This window comes from Hyaena hyaena, unplaced genomic scaffold (assembly GCF_003009895.1).
Source record: "Hyaena hyaena isolate Hyena2069 unplaced genomic scaffold, ASM300989v1 scaffold_251, whole genome shotgun sequence".
NCBI classification, from domain to species: domain Eukaryota; kingdom Metazoa; phylum Chordata; class Mammalia; order Carnivora; family Hyaenidae; genus Hyaena; species Hyaena hyaena.
This window is the reverse complement of record NW_024080883.1, coordinates 1,419,308-1,440,228: the sequence shown is the minus strand read 5'-3', so window position 1 is coordinate 1,440,228 and position 20,921 is coordinate 1,419,308. Positions and strand designations below refer to the sequence as shown.

General features: G+C 44.4%; 1 long non-coding RNA gene across 2 annotated transcripts; it reads left to right on the top strand.

Moving 5' to 3' along the window:
• The first annotated feature begins 52 nt into the window (after positions 1 to 52).
• LOC120240275 lies at positions 53 to 20,417 on the top strand. Of its 2 annotated transcripts, none has more exons than XR_005530614.1 (3): positions 53 to 165; positions 17,411 to 17,518; positions 20,172 to 20,417. It is a non-coding gene; the product is annotated as an uncharacterized LOC120240275 (long non-coding RNA). The 2 variants fall into 2 exon arrangements; XR_005530615.1 differs by lacking the exon at positions 53 to 165 and adding an exon at positions 14,633 to 14,817.
• The last annotated feature ends 504 nt before the right edge of the window (positions 20,418 to 20,921 follow it).

Below are 20,921 nucleotides of genomic sequence, written 5' to 3'. Positions count from 1 at the left end.
CCATTTTTAGACTTGCAAACATTCTAAAGAGTATGATTATGATATGGGAAATGATGACCAGAAGCCCCAGCCAGAGTGTGGATCCCATCCTTTTGGCCCACTGATATGATCGCTTCACATGCCTTTTCTATCTTTTGGGACCCAAAATTGACAGAGCTTTTTTTAGTAAGTATTTAAGTTATTTTAGTGTTCTTTTTTTGCTATTATCTTTGGCAATTTATAGAAGTGAATTTGTTACTTTTTTTGCTTTATAATCATCACAATCCATATTAAGAAATATTTTCACAGCTATATTGTATGAGACTGAGCTTACCTTTATTTTAAAGGCTAACAATTTTGGATATTTTAAATCATGACACTCATACAAATAAAGAATGCATACATGTCAAAGATTTCATTTAACTCATTAATTAATGAGAAAGCAAAGATGTTACAATTGGTTCTAACATGAATCCAGAACAAAAGTACATATAAGCAATCAGGAATACTGAAATAAATACATGAAAAGCTGGTGAATATCCACAGGGTAATAATCAACTGCGTCCAGGTAGACAGAAATTGTCTGCATTTCTATGGATGAGAATCATTTGCATTGTTATTAGTTTTCTACACCTTACACAACTATAAAATAGCTCAAAGACAATGGAAGGTGGAGATGGCCCCTAGAAAGGATACCCACTATCCTTTTTGCCCATTTCAAAATCTTTCACATTTCTAATTGGAGTCTGTGTCACCCTACGAGACTGGTTTTAACTTAGCTATGTGCCATTAAGTAACACAGGTTCAGGAAAGGAGTGTCTGAAGCTGGTGGGGAAGCTGCCCTTATGCAAACTGTTATTGCCATTACACCTAAAAAATCAACGATTCCATGGGTGCCTCCGCAGGAGAAATAAAAGAAGTGGACTTCTTGGATGAGTTCCATTAGTGGCAGCAAAATATCTGAACATTCACCTGGGCTCCAGAGAACAGAGGAGACAGAAATCTAAAATTTGTCCCTTGGATCTTCTTCTTCCAACAACCCCAGGGTTAGGGGCTCCTTGGATGCAGTGAAACCGTGGGATCAGGGAGACCTACGACACTGAGCCAGAGCATGATTGCAAGGGGAAATTGACCAGATGCACGCCATTTCAATGCACAATCTGCATAGCCTAAACAATTTAAATACCTTAAATATTTAAATCACTCCTGCCAGCATAAGCTTCACTGGGATTGTAGAATCATCCAATTTTAACCACTACATTAAAAGTATCTTCAAACAGTCCTACCAATGCTCAATTTAAATCATCTTGTGAAAATAATGGGTTTATAAGACTACTCAGCCTATTAAGTGGTCTCTGGAAACCATCGAAGGGGGAAGTATTATGAAATTTCCTGTCAGCTGCAGCAAACCAGCTCTCAAGGGGATTTCCCAATCCACCTGGTAATACCAGACCTTCTGGATGGGGGCACAGTCCTCACAAAGGACATTAGATATTTGTTTTGGAGACACCCTGGATACTCACCAGGAATCATTTCCTCTAGGTTAGTTCAAGTGTAGCTTGATTCAAATAAAACACTCTTCCTGTATACTTGCCCTAAATGTGAGTTATGTGTCTCCAAGACAAAGGTGGGGTAAGGAAGAAGTCTTTTATCATCCTGACATCAAGAAATTCTCTTTCCTAAGAAGACACAAGCTTAACGGAAGAGTTGAGCAAGGACTCGGGTGGAGATATTGGACAGCTTCCCAGCAACCTGTGAGTCAGGCCATGCCAGAGCAGTTTCAACATTTTATTTGAAGGGAATTCCCAGGACTCCAACCAAACTCAAGATTGTTATGGTTATGCAGAAAGGCAGTCCAAAATCAAAAACACCGTCATTGTGGGACTTTCCACTCCTCTACTTCTTGCTACCTACTAACATAATTATGAAGTGTATATTAGGCTACACATTTGTATTCTCTCACATATGGTTTGGTTCTCAAACTAATCTGAGGGCTCAATAAGCCATCTGATCATGGGCAAGTTTCCTCTTGACTCTACATATTGCTGCACTCATCTATGCACTAGGAATAGGGTAGTAAGATCACCTTCCAACCCGTCTAACTCCATATATACATTTGCAATTCTCCGGATTAAGTCTGAGTTCCTTTGGAAAGCTTACCAAGAATCCTATGCTTGGCCAAGCGCTTGGAGGACAATGGCATTGCACTTGATCCAATTACCCAATTAAAACAAACTATTACTTATAAAATTACTTAAAACCTTGGTTTGTGAGCACAATTCACTCTGAAAACATGCTTATAACCCAAAGCCAGTTTCAAGAACTACTGGCTCAGTTGTGATCATGTGATGTTCAGCATCACATCCTACTCATATTGCAAGACGTCACTCATTTATCAAGTTAAAATTTGTTAGAAATGCTTGCTAGTCTTTGGAACACTCTCAGATCAAGTCACTCACAATCCAAGGTTTTACTGTATTTATTTAGGGTCAAGTTCCCCTTGCTAGACATAAAGTACAGGAGGACAGGCCCACAGGCATCTTTCTCACTTAGCACACCTATCTCTGCAGCACCTAACATAGGGCCTGGCACAGTCAAGCACCTAGTAAAAATTTGTTGAACGAATGAAGGAGGACACCAGGGACTTGGATTCTGATCTCCACAATGACAGTCGAATTGGGCAAGCTGAAGAGGGTGGAACTGGGTATACTTTCTTAGCTGCTCTGACCTCAAATGCAGGAGAAGCTTCCAGACAACTGTGATCACTGTGTGGACCTCTTCTGACAGCGGAGGCTGCAGAATCTGCAATGTTCAGGCCCTAGAAACCTGTCTAGCCATGACGTTGCAGTCTGGGATGAACAAAACAGAACACCAGTTGTGCTGCTTTATGCTTGAGTGGGGTCTTCCTGCAGAAATCCTGGCTGGGCCCAGAATTTAGAGGCCTGCTTCTCACCTCTCCACTCTGGCCCAGGCCTGCCAGATACACCCCGACTCCCAGTGCTCACCTCATCTCCCCGAGCACCGGATATGCTCACTAGGATCCCAGTGCAACTCGGTGAATCAGAGCCACCTCTAGGGCACCCAGCCCAGGGGACAAGTCGGGTCTAAATCCCTGCCCAAGCCTCCCGCACCACCAGCGAGCCCTTCCTGGCATACCAGTGGTGTCCGGGGGGAAGGGGCAACCTTGATGGGGGAGGTTAGGGTCAGACCAAGCCTTGATCTAGAGGAGTAAGTTTTCAATACTTTGCACGTAAGCAGCCCTGCCAGAAGCATCCTTTCTGTTTTCTTTTAACTCTAAAGTGCTTAAAGTCCTGCGCGCACAGGTCAGTCACTGTATAGTATATAAAAGTATGGAATATGATCTTTATGTAAAGTGCAGGACCTGCTCCATTCACCTCTGCCGTTGGGTTGATGGGTGGCATGGTTAAATTTTCTTCTTTCAGGCTCAACTCAGAGAAGAGGGGAAGCCAAGAGAAGGCCTGCGAAGCTTCCTCTCCCCTGTGTGTCTTGGGACAGCACTGTGCCCAAAGACACCGAGAAGAACTGTGCCCATACAAATATATATATATACACACACACACACACACACATATATATATATATTCCTCTTCTTACCAGCCCACAAAGCAAGATATTTTCATCTAACATCAAGTTAAACTTAATAACATTTTAAGCTTAAAAGCCTCCCTTATGGTCTCCACAAGCATTTTGTTTCACTCTTGAAATCTGTGGTCTCTACTAGAAATGGCTAAATACAATGCTCAGAATGTAGAAGAGCAGCGATTGGGTGCACACTGGGATTGGGTGGGGGCGGGATGGTGGAGAGAGAGAGAGAGCTTGGCTGTATTCTAACGGGCTCCCTCTGTGTCCACAGGGTGAAAGGCTTCCCAGGACGGAACTGATTAACATGTGATTGTCCAAAAACGCTGTCCACACACAGATGAGGGTCAAAGGCACTGTGCACTTCCACGCAGAAATGTGAAAATGAAAGCATTTTCTTTGGTGCTCTTACTGGATCTCTTCTTAGACTCATAATCCTAAACCTCTGAGGATGTCTGACAATGTCAGCAGCCATTTTCAAACGTCCGGCTGAAACATTTCAAACATTTGCAAACCGCTGAACAGATGACTTGTAATTATAACATGTATCTGAAATTTGCTTTGAAAAATTTTTATTCAGAACATACAGGGAAAGGAAAACATGGGATGTTTAAATCCGTGTGTGTGTGTGTGTGTGTGTGTGTGCGTGTGCGTGCACGTGTGCGGGTGTGTGCACGCGCACACAGGCACACAGACCCGAGAAAGGATGAGGGAGGGCGAAAGGACAAATGGGAGCGGCAGGTCCTTCTCTTTTAATAATAAGCAACAGAAACGGAGGTGATCTGGTCTGGGAAGCCTTACTGTACTTCTGCGAAGTGATTTGTATATTACCTGATTTGCATACTGCGGAGGCTCCCGGGTCCCCAGGCTGGCGTTCCCCCAGGTCTCTTCTTGCCTGCCTGCTTCCCGAGCAGAGGATGGTAATAATTAAGCTAGCAGAGAAACAGAACAAAAGACGCCCCGGCAGGCGCTCAAAGTCACCTCTTAACTTTTAACTCTGTAACGATCTAGGGACAGATCTGCCCTGTCAGCTTCTCAGGAGAGGAGTCAGACATTATTTTCTCTCTTCTAGAAAGGAAACCCATTTGAGGGATTATGAATGTGACTCTATGTCTCGGGCTGAAGTTTAAATCTTTTCAAGCATGCAGTTATTAAGATGCCAAGTTGCCTCATTTAATTACAACCTTTATTATGGTATTGAATACTTTAAATGCACTATTTATCACACCTGAAGAGACGAGCCGTTCTACCTTAATGGACCACTCTCAGTGGGCCATCTATTGATTATCTTCTCTACTGAATTAATTCCTAGTAATCACCTAGTGAACAGTCATTAAACCGAGCGCCTCCTGTGCGCGCACGGCTGGGGCCCGCGGCCTGGGATGGGTCTTTCAGGTGGCAAGCAGATTTTGCCCCCTCGCCACAATTGGAGTCCGCGCAGCTAGTGAACAGAGGCCTTGAGAACAAGCTGGTGTCTTCGCCTGTAGAAAGGCTTTATTTCCAGGGAGCCAGGGCAGGACAAATCCGTTTTTCTCTGAAGAGTTTCTTCAAACTCAGCCAATGCTACTTCATTGAAGACCCCTTCCGGCATCGCCGCGCTGGTCTGTTGAAGTGAGTCCAGCCTCAGACCGGGCAGTGGCCTGGGCATTCCTTCTGTGGCTGGGCAGCTGCGTTGCCTCCTTTTGCTGAATTTTATTCAGTTGTTGAAGGGGTCCCTCATTCATGAAGCTGACTTCAAAGTGTGTTTAATTGGCCCAATATTTGGATGAGGTATGCGAGGTTGAGAGAGGTTGTCCAAGCCAACAGTCGTGGTAGGTGGTAGCTCTGCCTGATTCCAGGGAGACACACAGAAAGAAGACAGGCCGGTAAGAGGGGCAGGAAGACGAAACCCAGAGTTGTGCCTCTGCCTTTCCTGGGTGGAAGAAGGAGTCCCCCAGAGTCGGCATCTCCCAGGTGACCTCCGCTCTCTTGTCTTTTTACAAATCCCACTTAGGGATCACTCACAGCAGTAGGCAGAAGCTGCTGCCACAGGCATCTCAGCCTTTTACAAATAAACTGTCTCCTCTAATTCAATTGCTCAGCCGAACCCAGTGGCTAGTGTGCAGGTAGATTTGCAAAGCCAAAGGGTGGCCAGTCTAGCTAGGCGCCTCCAATCAAACTTCCAGACTGGACCCAGGTAGCACGCTCCCTTCCTTGACCTCCTCTCCCAGAACCAAGTCACACAAGGTGACAGAATGAGTGGAGCCTGTGGTCAAAGATCAGGGCTTGGTTCTGAAATATGAGGTGTTTCTGGACAAGCAGCCAGGTTGTGGTTCGTGTGCCCTGCTGGGCCATGCTAAGCCTGACACAAAAGCCAGTAGAGTTCGATCTGGCCACCCTACAATGTCCCTAGGTCTGTATTTGTGAACTCCAGTCTCCCTCCTTGCCTCCTTTTCTCCCTGTGTGGTATCTAATAATAACAGCAGCAATAATGATAATTAAAATAATAATACCTATCATTTATTAAATGCTTATTAAGAACCAAGCACTACGCTTAGAGCATTACATACATTATCTCACATAATCCTGACAATAGCCTAATGAGTTTAGCATGATAACCTCATTACTAACGAGAGTCCATGTTTGTCAGCCCTAACCGCATATGGCAAGCACTCAGGCATTTTTGTAATCCGTGGCCGCACGGATAATGTTTTCGTTGCCTGGGGTGGGGAGCCTGAGAACTAACGGCTCTCAACTGTGGCTGTGTGTTGGAATCGCCTGGAGAACTTTGAAAACATACTGATCCTTGCTTCCACTCCTACAGATTCTGATTTCATTGGTCTGGCATGATATCTAAGCATTGAGATTTTATTTTATTTTATTTATTTATTTATTTATTTATTTATTTATTTATTTTTAATAGTTTATTGTCCAGTTGGTTTCCATATAACACCCAGTGCTCATCCCCACAAATGCCCCCCTCCATGCCCATCACCCCATCAGTCCTCAGTTTGTTCTCAGCATTCAAGAGTTTCTCATGGTTTGTCTCCCTCCCTTTCCCCCACTATTCCCCCCTTCTTCTCCCCCACGGTCCTCCGTTAAGTTCCTCCTAACCCTTCTATACTTGCAAACATATGACATCTGTCCTTCTCTTAGGCATTGAGATTTTTAAAAATTTCTCCAGGTGAGTTTAATGTATAGTCAAAGCTGAGATCCATTGTGCTGAGTTGAATACTTTGCCCAAGGTCTTTAGAAGTTGGGGATCAAGGTTGGAACTTGAACTGGCTGACCTCAGTTTGCTCCTGATGGTTACACCTTTCTTTTACCTATTTAAAGAAGAGAAATCAGCATATTCCATGAGAAGCATTTTATGATGGGGGGGGAAGTGGGGCGGGGGGAAGCATTTTGGAGGTTTTGGGGAACAGGAGTCCTGCCTGCTAAGTCTCTCACTCCACATGTACGTACAACACAGAGGTCATGAATCCTAAGGCTGGGGTGTCCCATGGCAGCTAGCAGCAGAACAGAGACTCAGCGTGTCCTGAGCCCACTTCCTCCTCACCTCATTGCAGCATCACAGCTGCTCTCACTTTGAGCCTTAATCCTCACTCGAGGGGTGAAAAAACAATGAATTCCAGTAGAGTCGCACTTTCACAACAGGTAAAACCCCTCCAGTCTCAAAGTTGGGTCTTTTGAAGTCTCCCTTGCTAGACATGGATCTTCACTATCCCTTTGTTTCTACAATTTAGCCCCTGGCAATGGGGACCTGGGCAAGCCAGGGGCTATCCCAGCTAGGAGTGGGCTGCCAATCCAAGGTCTGAGGGAGGTGGGCAGGCAGGCCTTTCCCTGCCCAAGAAATCACGCTGTAATTGAAGACCTACCAAGTCTGTTTCATTGGTGTCATTGCAGGCCCCAAATACAGGCACTCTGGCCCAGTGTGGTTGCCATCATGGATTTCTGGGAGTCCCCAGGGGGTGCCCTGCATTCAGTGATGAATAAGCCCAGCCTGACATGTATTTCTACTTTCTCGTAGGCCCCAGAAAGCCCTGTGGGGCCATGGGGAGCGGGAGGCACAGTCAGAGCCACACTTCAACAGGAGGGTTCCAATTTGGGATAGCTCCAGCCAGGGGCCATACAGAGATTTAGTGAAAACTCTTTCAGGCTTTATTCACATTTCTCTCTTTCTCTGTAAAGGACAGGTCCAGGCTGGGGGAAAACCTCAGAGTCAGACATTGTACTTGCCAAGTCTGAAAGTACTTTCTCCCCCCACTTTTTATTGCTAAGGACTTTGTCTTTGGTCTGGTGACTCATACCCTTGTGGAAGCTGCTCTTCTGGGAAATGCCTCAGCTCCTTAGGTAAAGTAACTGCCGTCTTCCTTCCTCCCCAGTGCTGGTGCCTTGGGCACACCATAGGCCCAGGCTCAGATTATTGAGACTTGGCAGTTCTGGGCCAGTCCCTAGCCACACCCTTGGAATTACCCTTTCTAGGACTGCCGGCCCATTGGTCACTGAAGCTGTCTATAATTCCAGGAAAATGAAAAGCTTGAAAGTTCACTGAAAAGAAATTAGATGAAGAAGCCTTAGTAATGCCAGCTTTATTCTTCCAGTTGTTCTTGACCAAAACTTCTCCTTCCTCTCCCACTCCTCATTCTACTGGTCAGCAGATCCTGAGGGTGCTGTCTTCAGAGCCCCCACATCTCTTGCCACCTCTACTGCTTCCGTGTTGCACCCAGACACCAACATCTCTTGTAGGAGCTCCTGACAGCTTCTTTTGTCTTCCACCTGTGCTGCTCTGTCAATGCAGCAAAGTGATGCAGCTACAGTTACATCAGATCATGTCCTTCCTCTGCTTAAAACCTTCCTTCCAAAGGCTTTCTACTTCCTGTGGAGTAAAGCCAAAGTACAATGGCTTCAAGGCCCTAAAAAACTGTCCCCTTGAGACCTTTCCTTTCTATACAACTTGTCCGGTAGTTTCTTCTAATTCAGTCCACTGTGGCCACAGGGCCTTTGCATGTGTTACTTCCTTTGCTTTGGGTTGTTATTCCCCAAAATACATGCATGAGTCACTGCCTGCTGAATTTTCCTCAAATATTTAATTGTTCAATTACTCTGTATTGCATTGAATTCTAAATCCAGGTCATTTGAGTTTAAGCCTTTGTTTCTCATTAATTAGTTAAACCTATATGTAAAGGACAGGGGAAAATTGGCCAAAACCTACACAGGCAACTTTTCCCCCACCATTCTTTTTAAAAAAGAGGCCACCTGTCATTGAGATATGACACAATTACACATACATACACACTATTTTGTATTTGACCACATATGGGCTATATATTTGGCACATGGAAGAAATCTGTCTACTTGCTAATAAGTATATCTCAAAGGAATATCTAGATGAACTCTGGGCAAGTTCTGACAACCATTTATGACCACTGAGAATCAACTGAAGTGTGAATTTCGTTTGAAAAATGGCTATTAGTAATGAAAATGTCAAGTGAACTCTGACTTCCTATAACCAGAGTAGATGGATTCACGTTTTTACAAAGCGTCAGCATGTAAAACAGGTTCTGATCTTTCACCAGGATAAAAACCTTTTCAAGGCTATGGCTGGAAGCCCATGGTAGCAGTAGCTCAGGGAGGAATTTAATGGTTTTTAAATTATGGTTTTCGATGCCTCTAAATTATTCTCAGATCCTGGATCGGGACAGCCTGACCGCTCGAATATTCTCATTTTCACAGGTTGGCTATAACATGGAGATAAAATATTCATACACATATGTGAAGTATGCATTTCTGTGCCATCTCAATTTGTGACTGTCTATATAATACATGGCATATCTATGACGAAGTAGGAAGGGATGCCTGGGTGGCTCAGTTGGTTAAGTGTCAGACTCTTAATTTAGGCTCGGGTCATGATCTCGTGATCAAGCCCTGCATGAAGCCCCGTGTTGGGCTCCATGCTGGGTGTGGAGGCTGCTTAAGATTCTCTTTTTCTCTTCCTCTGCTCCTCCCCTGCTCTCTCTCTTTCTCGCCTCTGCCTCTCAAAAAAAAAAAAAAAAAAAAGCAAGAGAAAACTTAGGAAACACTGACTCAGTGCCAGCTTGAATTATAGACTCCAAGTAAAGACAGTTTCAAACTCAAAACAAAGTATCTTGGACCCAACCCACTTTTACTCAGGAGTCAAATATTCTTATATGTTTCTTTACTTACTTACATCCCCTCAAAATCTATGCTATGACAAGTTTTCGATAATCAGTGCCAGAATTTGAATCTCCTATGGGTTACTCTTATGTACCAGGTGAAATTAGAACACAAAAACAAAACAAAACAAAAAACCAGAAGACAGTTCTGTATTAGTAGAGCCCAAGGCAGTGAACAAACACTTGACTTAGCTTATCTTCACGAAATGGTACCTATAGTTACTCAGGTATTTAATCGTTCTCACAAAACTGAGAATTCAAAAGGAAGAAAATGTAAAAGGTTTCCATGTTTGTTTTATATCCTAACTACTGCACCTATGATGTCCTTCTCTGATATAGCAGTCATGCTGCCGCAGGGACTTCTTTGAGAAAGAAGTAACACTGTCCTCTTTTGGATAAACTATGTTAAATGAAAGGGCTAGCTGCTTGCCTCTGGGGAGAAGAAATTTAAATTGTAGTTATTTTTCTATTCTCATCCAACGACATCTCACCTCTTCTTTTTCTTTATTTTTGGCTTTTCTCTATCTCTTCCAAATAAGGGTAAAAACTGGGGAGGCTTGCAGTAAACTGGGAAATCAAAGGTACTGAAAATCTGAAACTTGAAAGGAGATTCTACATGAAAATACTCTTTTCAGGTTATCTCTAAATCATCTCCATGCCCTTCTGTTTGCTTTTCTTTAAAATTCAGTACGCGTCATTTCTGTCACCCACCATGTGGTTTGCCCACTGCTAGTCACAGGAGATATCCCAAAAATGGAGAAAGGACCCCAGCCCCAAAGGACTCATCAGGATGTGGCGACATACATGTAAGCAATCATTACAACCTGGCCAATCACTGAAGACACACATACACAGAATTAAAACTCAGTTGTATTCCCATCGCATTGAAAATATTATATAGTAAAGGTAAAATGACAATTTCAACCCTCGACTTATAAAAGCATCCTCAATGATTCCAGACTTCTTCCTATGCATATATCAATAAAGGTATATGTTTGTGTGTTCGGGGTCCCCAAGACCACTCCCAAGTTCTATAGCTTGCCAGCAGGACTCATGGGACTTAGCATACAATCATATTCACAAGATTTATTTACAGGGAAAAGACTTAGAGCAATATCAACAAAGGGGGCAGGTGTAGAGGGCAGGTGTACGGGACAAACTCAGAGAAGCCAGGCACAAGCTTCCCGGGGTCTCTCCCAGTGCACTCACCCAAGTCATGCTTAATTCCGCCAGCAGTGAATTACGATGGCACATGCGAAATGTCTGCAGGGGAAGCTCTTTAGAGACTCCATGTTTGGGGTTTTTATGGAGCTAGTCACACAGGTAGACTCTAACTGATATATATCAAAATTTCTGACTCTCGGAAGGAAAACAAGAGTTCGTTATAAACTACGTTGGTGGTACAAGCAGTTTAGGCACCAGTGAGCCACTTTTCTTAGTTGGGAATTGCAGAACCCCCCTGAATTCCAAGTGCCCAGATGCTAGTCAAAGTCCAACCTGCTAAGCAGAACTTTCGGAGGATTACAGTCAGGCCTGCTTTGTTAACTCTCTCCTGCACAATTCATGTTTACGCTCTGTACAAAATGTTCCATTTCTCTACATTCTACTGTCTGTCTGTCTGTCTGCAACTTTTCTTTTGAAGACACTGTTGTGGACACCTTCCTAGGCCATTTCACAAAGGTCGACCTACTTCTTTGTCTTAGTATTCCATTGGAGAGACAGTTTCTTTAATTCCTAGATAGAGTGAGATTTCATTTGCTTGCAATTTTTCATATTATGAATTATAATCAATGAACGTCATTATTCATATACTTTTCACATATTCATGCTTATTCTTTCTGTTACATAGGCTTGTAATTGCTGTGACATGTTTCTAGAAATGGTATTCCTGATGTCATTGACTTAGAAAGGAAGATCGTTAGTTGGAATTTTGGTGGATGTATTAACATAAATAGAGTTTGTTGGAAAAGAGGGTTATTAAAAAGCCCAGGTACAGTTGATCAGAATCAGTGCCAGGGAGTTCAGAGAGGGTGGATATGTTGTAGACTTAGTTCAAAGGCAATATAACAGCCCCTATCTGTGGATGGCTAGTGAAGGGTGAGCCAGGAGAGCTAAAGATGACTCCCAGTTACATGATCCGGTGGACAGCAGGTACGTGGCATGCAAGGAGAGTGATTAGAAATAATTATAATAATTCAGGGAAGAAATGACGGGGCTCAGATTTCCAAGTGGTCATTCATTCATACATACCAAGCATCTGCTACAGATCAGCTACTCTGTTAGCTATTAGCATTAGTGCATCTTTTTTTCCTTTTTTGGCCAAGAACGTGGAGACAGAAATTTGATGCAATATAGATTTAAATGCACTTGGCCATTAATTAATTTCATTGCTATTCTTTTGTGAATGGCACAAAGCTTAATAAGAGCTGTATAGAGTAATGGTGAATCACATCCTAGATGCTTGAATAATTTGCACACACTTTAGCGTAAAAATAAGAAGAAGGAGGGAAGGAATTATGAAAGCAAATAGGATCTCTCTTGTGTCTAGGTTTGAAGACAGACTGTCTCCTACACGCCCATCTCAGACAAATGCCCTTAGCAAACAGGAGTGGGCGATCCACCTCCTCACTGCGCCCAGAGAACATTCTCTCCTGCACAGTTCTGAGTATCACTTGTGGGGGCATCAAGTGTGATGTGAAAGAGAGAGGCCAGTAAGCAGTTCTTTTTATTCTTTTCACTGATTTGCTGTTCCTTCACACTTGCCCCTCCTTCCTGGTCCATGAGCCTAAAATGCAACTTCCTATTGTCTGGAAGACCAGACACATATAAATCACAATTTGAATGACAAGGGGAATTTTATTTTTATAGGGTTTTATGCATCCCTCAATAGAAACTGACGTGCTTTTATGCATTTTGTTTCACAACTTGCTTGAATTTATATTGGAATCTGCTTTCTGATTAAGTTTATTTGACTAGGCAGAAAAGTCCCATCTGCATTCATTTGCACTCAGTATATGTAAGGAATGTGATCTCACACATTCTTTTAAAAATTGTTTTTCATAGTCTCTGAGGCTCATATGGGGAGAGGGGTCCACATTTTTTCCTTCTGCAGACTTAACTCTCTTTATTCTCCTTTTAATTCCTGTAAAAAGTCAAGCTAAATTCTTCAGAGAAGATATACAAATGGCTAATAAGCACACGAACAGATGTTCAACATCACTAATCATTAGGGAAATGCAGAGCAAAAGCACAATGAGATACCACTTCACACTCAACGGGATAGCTATTATTTTTTTAAAAATACAGAAAATAACATGTCAGCAAGGGTGTAGAGAGGTTGGAAACTTTGTGCATTGCTGGTGGGAATGTAAAATGTAGGGGCTGTGGAAAACATTATGGTGATCTTCAAAGAGTTAAACCTAGAATAACCATGTGATCCAACAAGTCTAGTTTTAGGTAGAAATTTCTACTCAGAAGAATTGGAAACAGGGATTGAACAGACACCTGCGCATCAACATCCATAGCTACATTATTTGAAATCGCCAAAGGTGAAGGCAACCCAAATGTCCATTGACAAATAAGTAGATAAACAGAATGTGGTCCATACATACAATGGAATATTATTCAGCCTCAACAAGGAATCGGATTCTGAAACATGCTACAACATGGATGAGGCCTGGAAGACACTGTTCTAAGTGGCAAAGCCAGACACCAAAAAGAAAATATCATGTGATTCAACTTGTATGAGGTTCCCTAGGGTCGTAAAATCCATACAGACAGAGAGTAGCCTAGTGGTAGCCAGGCCCTGGGAGAGGGGGAATGGAGAATCATTGCATGATGGAACAGAGTTTCCATTCGGTAAGATGTAAAAGTTCGAGAGACGGCTGGTGGTAATGCTTGTGATAACACTGTGAATGTATTTAATGCCACTGAACCGCGCACTTAAAAATGGCTAAAATGTTACATTCTATGTTATGTATATTTTGCCACAACTTAAAAAAATGAAAAAAAAAAAAAAGTCGAATGGTAATCAAGGCTACCCAGGCAAACCTGTACGTTTTGCCAGTGGTGCTTTTTCCTCGTTTGGGAGGATTTTCTCTTTTTTCCGTCTTTCACCCCAGCTCCCTCTCTCTGCCTTGGTGCTGTTTGCACTCCTCTCCCTCATCCTCATTTACAAAACTTTCTCTAATGACAGATTCTGATACAATCAATGATCCCTGAAGGTCTTCGAGCCAAGATGATAGCTTTCTCTGGTATATTTTCATTTTAAGACTCTGCTCTAGTTGAAAATGTTAGGTGGCATTCCCTGGGAGAGGAAGCCTTCTGGGGGCTCTAGCATCTCCGTGCTTTGGCCCGTGTGGCCCTGCAGAAGACAGGTGCTGTGGTGACACATTCAGTCAGGAAAACGGAAGTCACGGTAGGTGTTCCGAGTGAAAAGGGATTTCACACAGGGAGTAAAGTTTCCAAGTGGTTGAGAGAGCCGGAGTGAAAACGAGGGTGGGAGGAGGCGTGTGCCCCAGGGGCCCAGCACGGCAGCCAGCCCGCCCCGCCACGGCCCCTGCGCCCGCAGGCCGCACCCCGGTACCGCCTGCATCAGCCGCTGCCTCTCCCACTGCTCTTAGATGCTGCCGTGCAAGCCAGAGCCAAAAGAAAAAGCTTCTACTTGCCTCTTGCTCTCATGACAGTGCCTCCTATGGGTGGAATCAAAACTGCAACCAGGATGGCAGGGGAGTCTGAGAAACAAGAGTTCACAGGCTTCTGGCCCCTTGTGATCTGGGAGGGTGGGGTGGGGGGCATGGAAAGGAAGGTCCGGAGAACCGCGGGCAAGACCTGGCGCACGCCTGGTGTTTTGTGAACTGAGCGCCTTCTCGGGAACAGGCTGAGCCCTGCGTGAGGAGGCAGCTTCAGGCTCCAGAAAGATCATATCTCCCAGGTGAGACCGACCTCCCCTACAGCTCTTACTTAGACCTTGGGCAGTGATAGCAAGAAACATTTGTCAAGCCCTTTCAGGAAGCCCAAGCCTCTGTGAAGTGCCTGAGACCTCACATCAGCATGCTGTGAGGTAGGTCTTGTCCCTTCCATTCTACAGATGAAGAACCTGGAATTGAGGGCGGGGGACAGGCTACATAACCAATGCGTGGGGGAGCTGGGATTCAAACCCGGGTCTGAGTGCTTCCTCTCACGGTGAACTCTTGGAACTTCCATTTCCACCTCCCAGGCTTGCTGGGGATTTGACGAGATGCTGGAGGAACATCTCCTGTTGCATGTGTCTATTCCTCGCCCCAGGAATGTGGCCTTCAGCTCTCTGCCTGGGCCCTATGTCAGCGAGCACTTCTGCAGAGAGCATAGTGGGAGGTCTCCTCCCCCCTGCAGCTGCCTGCCAGCATGTGCGCAGCCTGCTGGGTGACACCACTGCCTCCTGCTTCGGGAAAATGGACTTAGTCCTGTACCTAAGAGGGACATCCAAAGACTTGATGTGGTTTCCCTGCTGGGTAACATTTTCCTCTTCAACCTGTATTAATTTCCAATGGCCACTATAATAAATTACCACAAAGTTGGTGACTGAATAGAAATGGATTTTCTCACAGTTCTGGAGGCCCAGAGCCTGATATGAGGGCGGCAAGGCCACGCTCCCTCCAGAGGCTGTAGGGGAAGATCCTTCCTTGCTTCTTTCAGATTTGGTGGCTCTGCCATTCCTTTGCTTAAAGCCACGTGACTCCAGTTTCTACCATCATCTTCAAATCAACTTATCTTCGGTGTGTCTGTTTAATCTCCCTCAGCCTCACTCTTTTAAGGCTGCTTGTGATCACAGCTAGGGCCCCCCAGACAATCCAGAATGATCTCCTCATCTCAAGATCCTTAACTTAGTTATGTCCACAAAGACTCTTTTCCCCAAATAAGGTAATATGCATATGTTCCAGGGATTGCGATGTGGCCATATGTTTGAGGACACCATTCGGCCCACTGTTTCCCTCTCAAGGGAGGAAAGAAAAGCAAAGAGATATTTTCTGCTCTCTCCTCCCGGGAGCACATCTTTGGACGTGGGCTTTTCTCCTTTATCCCACAGCATCTTTCTTCCAGTACCTTTCAGCCAGCGCCGCCAAAAAAAGTCACACATCCTGACACACACACTAAACAGCTGGATATTTGCGATTACAGCTCTTTGGGCTTCTTTGGTTGAGCAAAGTTCATAGACTCAGGCCTTATTTCCAGTTCAGGCCAAACAACACTGCCTTTGGCTCCGTCGTCAAAAATTCCTCCACGGTTCTCATCTCGGAGAAACTACTCAAATTAGTCTCCTCCTTTCTGGTTCTCTGCCCTATAAAAAACACGAGAGAGGCTTCTCCAACTAATTTATTCCTCTCTGGTTTCTTTTTCCTGGACTTTATTTCAGTAAAAACTTCTTCAGTACTCTTCAATTTTGGAGTTGTGTCATATAAATCCCTTGCATGAGATTAACATCCAAATTTTCTGTTTCCTTCCTTTCAGATCTCCATGCCTTGCCCCACCCCACCCCCCAGCATTTACTACATTTTCACTTCTCACTGTTTTCCCAGGCTGTCATTAATAAAAGCATAAAACACAGGCACCAGATAACTTGGTGATACTGTCCTGGTCCAGGAAGAAAAGCAGTGACTACTCTTAATTCCCACACAGTATTTGGGAAGGGGGTGGTCTCCGCTCTCTGAAACCTCAGTAGAAAGATGACCAGGAGGCTTGGCTCTCTGCTCTCTCAAACTGGAGCAAAGGACTGCAGTCAGTTGGCTCACCTGTCCATATGTGGGATTGATTCCATGTGAAATAAGATTTGCAGGTTCTCACAGCTTGGCTCTCAAGCTGAAGTAGGGGCTCCTTGCTCTGTTCACCATTTGGTAGATATTCTCCTTCACTTTATACCAAGGGCCTGATCTTTTGATTCTCATCCCTCCTTTGAACACCATTGGAAGAGCTTCCATTTGTACAGCACTTCTAATTTTGTAGAACTTTGCACAGAGATTCTTATTTGATCCTGAAAACAAGCCAGTGAAGCAGGTGGTTGGATGTTACTGCCCTCACTTTACAGATTAAGAGACTGTGGTTATGTGATTTGTACCAAGCCACCAGCCTGTGAGTGGCAAAGTGGCCTGTAAGTAGGGCCCTAATGTACGAACTGTGGTTATGAAGACAGTTTGCTTTCTGCTCCTGGCCTTTTCCTCTTATTTTTCCTCTCCCCCCTTTTTTCTCTTTTCATCTTCTCCATGCCCTCTGACTCAGTTCCCTACTATTCGTCTTCCTCTCTGTTCTGATTATTTCTGCCAGTCTCCTAGACCTGAGTTTCTATACTAACTTCTCTACTGCTAACTGTGTAACCTTGGACATATTTCTTAACTTCTCTGAGCCTCAGTATCCTCAGGGCTGATACTGACTTCCATGAAGAGCCAGGTGAAGCTTAAAAAAATTTTACACACACACACACACACACACACACCTGTCTATAGAGACAGAGAAAGAGAGAGAGAAATTAATAACCTGGCATTTGGTTGGTAGTCAACAAACATTTCCTTTCTCTCATTCTTTAGTAGTGTGGACGACACATGGCTGAGACTATACATACACTCTTGCCCCCATTCACCTGTGTCATCTTTAGCATAGAACTGTTGGATTTGATTTAACAGGAGACCCTGGCTGTGCATCTGTGACTATGAACCGTGGCCAAATGAGAAAATCCTGATAGATGTGGCTGGAGTGATTAATAGCAGCCTGTCCTCAGAGCTCTGAGAGTGGTGAGTGAGACACATTGCCCTGACTCTACTTCTGATTTTGTGTTGTCATGTGCAGCTCTTTGGCCAAGAGGAAGCCCTGTATCCACAGCATGGCTTCTGGCCACAAGCCTTGGATTTCTTGGGTCACCAAGACAGATTCTCTGAGTGGAAAAGAAAAGGATCGAGGACAGTGGTATTTACCCAGAGAAGTGTGTGAACACGGGATGTGCGTGCAGCTGGATTTTCATCTCTGACCGATCTCCTCTTTGGACACAATATGACCCAGAGAAGGCACGGCAGAGCCATGCTGGTGCTCCAGTAATGGGTTTGCCCCCATTCCTGGGATGCCATTAACTCCTGCTTTCCCAGTGAGAAATTCATCATTAGGACAGCATATCTAAGAAGAGCACAGAGATATGGCTTGTTTTCAGATGTTCTACTAACTGACCTTCACCCATTTTCTGCAAATGAGATAATGTTATTTCCAAAGCCAGGTACTTACCTGCTTCTCTTCTGCATTTATCTAACTGCCTTAGCACAAGGAAGTTTAAACAGAAAGAATCTTGGGCTGTGTCACTGTTGCCTACTAAAGTTGGGATTTTCTCCCCCCACCTACATGTCTTGAACATTGTTGTCAGGCTGGAAATAAATCTTGAGGCAGAGCATTCACTGATTTCATTCAAAGGAAGACAACAGTGAATATGTCGCATTCTTTCACAAGCCGGTTGTCAGTTTCTTAAACAGTACTTCCGGGACTGTGATCAGCCAGGAATTGGGAAGCAGGGCTTCTGGTCTGCTGGGCCGGTGTCCCTGAGTCAGCCTCACTCTGGAGTAATAGAAAAACCACAGTTCCTATCTGAAATTGGATAGTTGGATGATGTTTCTCTTGGCTTCAACTCTAAAGGCTGGTGCCCAGAGCCAATCTTTGGCAAAAGTGAGAAGAATGAAGTTTGTTTCTCCCTCAAAATCTCCCAGCATTCCTCTCCCTCCCCTTTTCTCCTGTTCCTTTCCAAGTTCCCAGGGCTTTGTGCCTCTTGTACCCCATCCACATGTGGACTCTGAGAGGATCTGAGGCATAGTTTCTACATGTGCAAGTGGTTAATATTGTCCAGAACAGTGCTTCACAACTTTGAAGTATGTATGGATCTCCCACATTATTAACATGCCGGTTCTGGTTCAGCAGCTCTGGAGTGGGCTCTGGTTCTGCATTTTTAACAAGCTCCTGGTGATGACCATGTGGCTGGTCTGTAGACCACACTTTACGTGTAGGAAAACCCTCCAATCCTCCTCCTTTGTTTCTTCCTTACTCTGATACCACTACCACGCCGACAATGCTTCTGACACCAGTCGTGTGGGTTTTCCCCACACCACCAGGCAATTCTGCGACACCAGTTGGGTGTTCTACAGTTTAACTCAATTCTGACACTGTCTACCTAAAGACAGCATCAGATCCCCCAGCGTTAAGACCTAAGTGCCATAAGACTGTCCCCTCTCCCCACCTGATACGCCTATCGCAAGTAATGGGTCCCTAGGTTAACCACAACTTCTGTCCAACTTGGCTACACATTGGAGAGTCCCATGACCTCTTCCCCTTTGGATGAAACATTTTGCTAGAACAGCTCACAGAACTCAAGAAACACTTAATGTTTACCAGTTTATCAAAGGATGTGATAAAAGATACAGATGAACAGCTACATGAATAGATACAGAGGGCAAGGTCTGGGAGCTTCTGGAGTGCAGAACTTGTGTCCCCAGGGACTTGGGGTGATCACTCTCCTGGCATATAGATATGTTTACCCCATTAGAAGCACTCTGAGCCCCACACTGTTGGAACTTTTTTGAGGGTTCATTACAGAGACATGATCAGTTATTTATTCCATTTCCAGCCCTCTCCCTCTTCTGAAGAATGGGGGACAGGGCTGAAAATTCCAAGCTTCCAATCATTAGACTTGATCTTTCTGGTGACCATCCTCCAACCAGGAGCCCACCCAAAGTCACTTCACTAGAACAAGGAATGATTTTAGTGCTCTTATTAGTTAGGGATTTATAAGGGATTCAGGAGCCCTTGTCAGGAACTGGGAGCAAAGACTAGTAAATATACATATATTTCTTATTATTTAACAAAGACCAAAGCTTTAAACCAGCCCTAAAGGGAGACAGCAGAAATGGTAAAAGTCCGGGGCGCCTGGGTGGCTTAGTCGGTTAAACATCCGACTTTCGCTTAGGTCATGATCTCATGGTTCGTGGGTTCAAGCCCCGCGTCGGGCTCTGTGCTGACTGCCAGCTCAGAGACTGGAGCCTGTTTCAGTCTGTGATTCCCTCTCTCTCTGACCCTCCCCTGCTCACGCTGTCTCTCTCTCTCCTAGAAATTAAAAAAAAAAAAAAAGAAAAATAATGGTAAAAGTCCCCCCTTTTCCTTTCTGGTTAGGAGAGACAGAGACAGAGAGTATTTCTCATATTTCCTAGTCATTAGGATCTCTTTTTATATCCTGCACAACAATTGGTTTGCTTGATCCAAATTTTAAAATTAATTGTTCAGGTTAGTTCTCACCGATTCATACCCATGATAAATATAATTTTCACTTAGAAACACTTCTCAAAATACTCTGAGCTCTCATTTTGGTAAAGATCAATTAAATTTAAATTAAGTTCCTTACAAATTTTGTTTCCACAGTGTATTTTAGGGGCAAGAAAGGAAGGAGAAATCCAGAGATGGGACCAGTGAAGATGGCCCAGCTTATACCTATGCCTTCTTACCTGCCGCTGCAAGTCAACGCATCTAGCAAACCTCCAGGGGAAATGATTTGCCCGAGAAACTGAAGAGCCGGAAAATAGGAGCTCATCTTAGAGGGAAGAATCCAGCCAATAAGCCAGATCCAGAATCAAAACCTTAGTTCTCAATAAATCAGATGGGTCCCCATCCCAGCCTTCTACTGACTCAATATACAGGTCACTGGAGAGAGAAGGCTGTGAGCAAATACAAAAAGCTATTTTCATGAATTATTCTTTAAGAGATTAACTTTGCCTTTTAATAGGACGGGATCCATAAAGGTGGAAGTCAACCTCAGGGTCTTCCCGTCTCCACCACTCTAGTAAGGGTACTCACCAAAGCTGAGCAGGGGCTGCCCCGGGGTAGCAAAAGTGCCCAGTGGAGGCAGTAACAAGGACTGTGGGATGTAGGAGCATACTACCTGGAGGCAGTAACAAGGACTGTGGGATGTAGGAGCATACTACCTGGAGCCCAGGAGGACAACAAGGGGAGGAGGAGAGTGGAACAGAGTGGAGACAGCACAATGGACTCATATGGGGAGCCGAACAATTTCAGTCATGATCATATGAGAGAAACTCTCTGGAGACTTCCAAGAATGTGAGAGAAGAAGTGCTGGTGAACAGGGATTTGGCTGGGGACTAAGACCCTGCATTA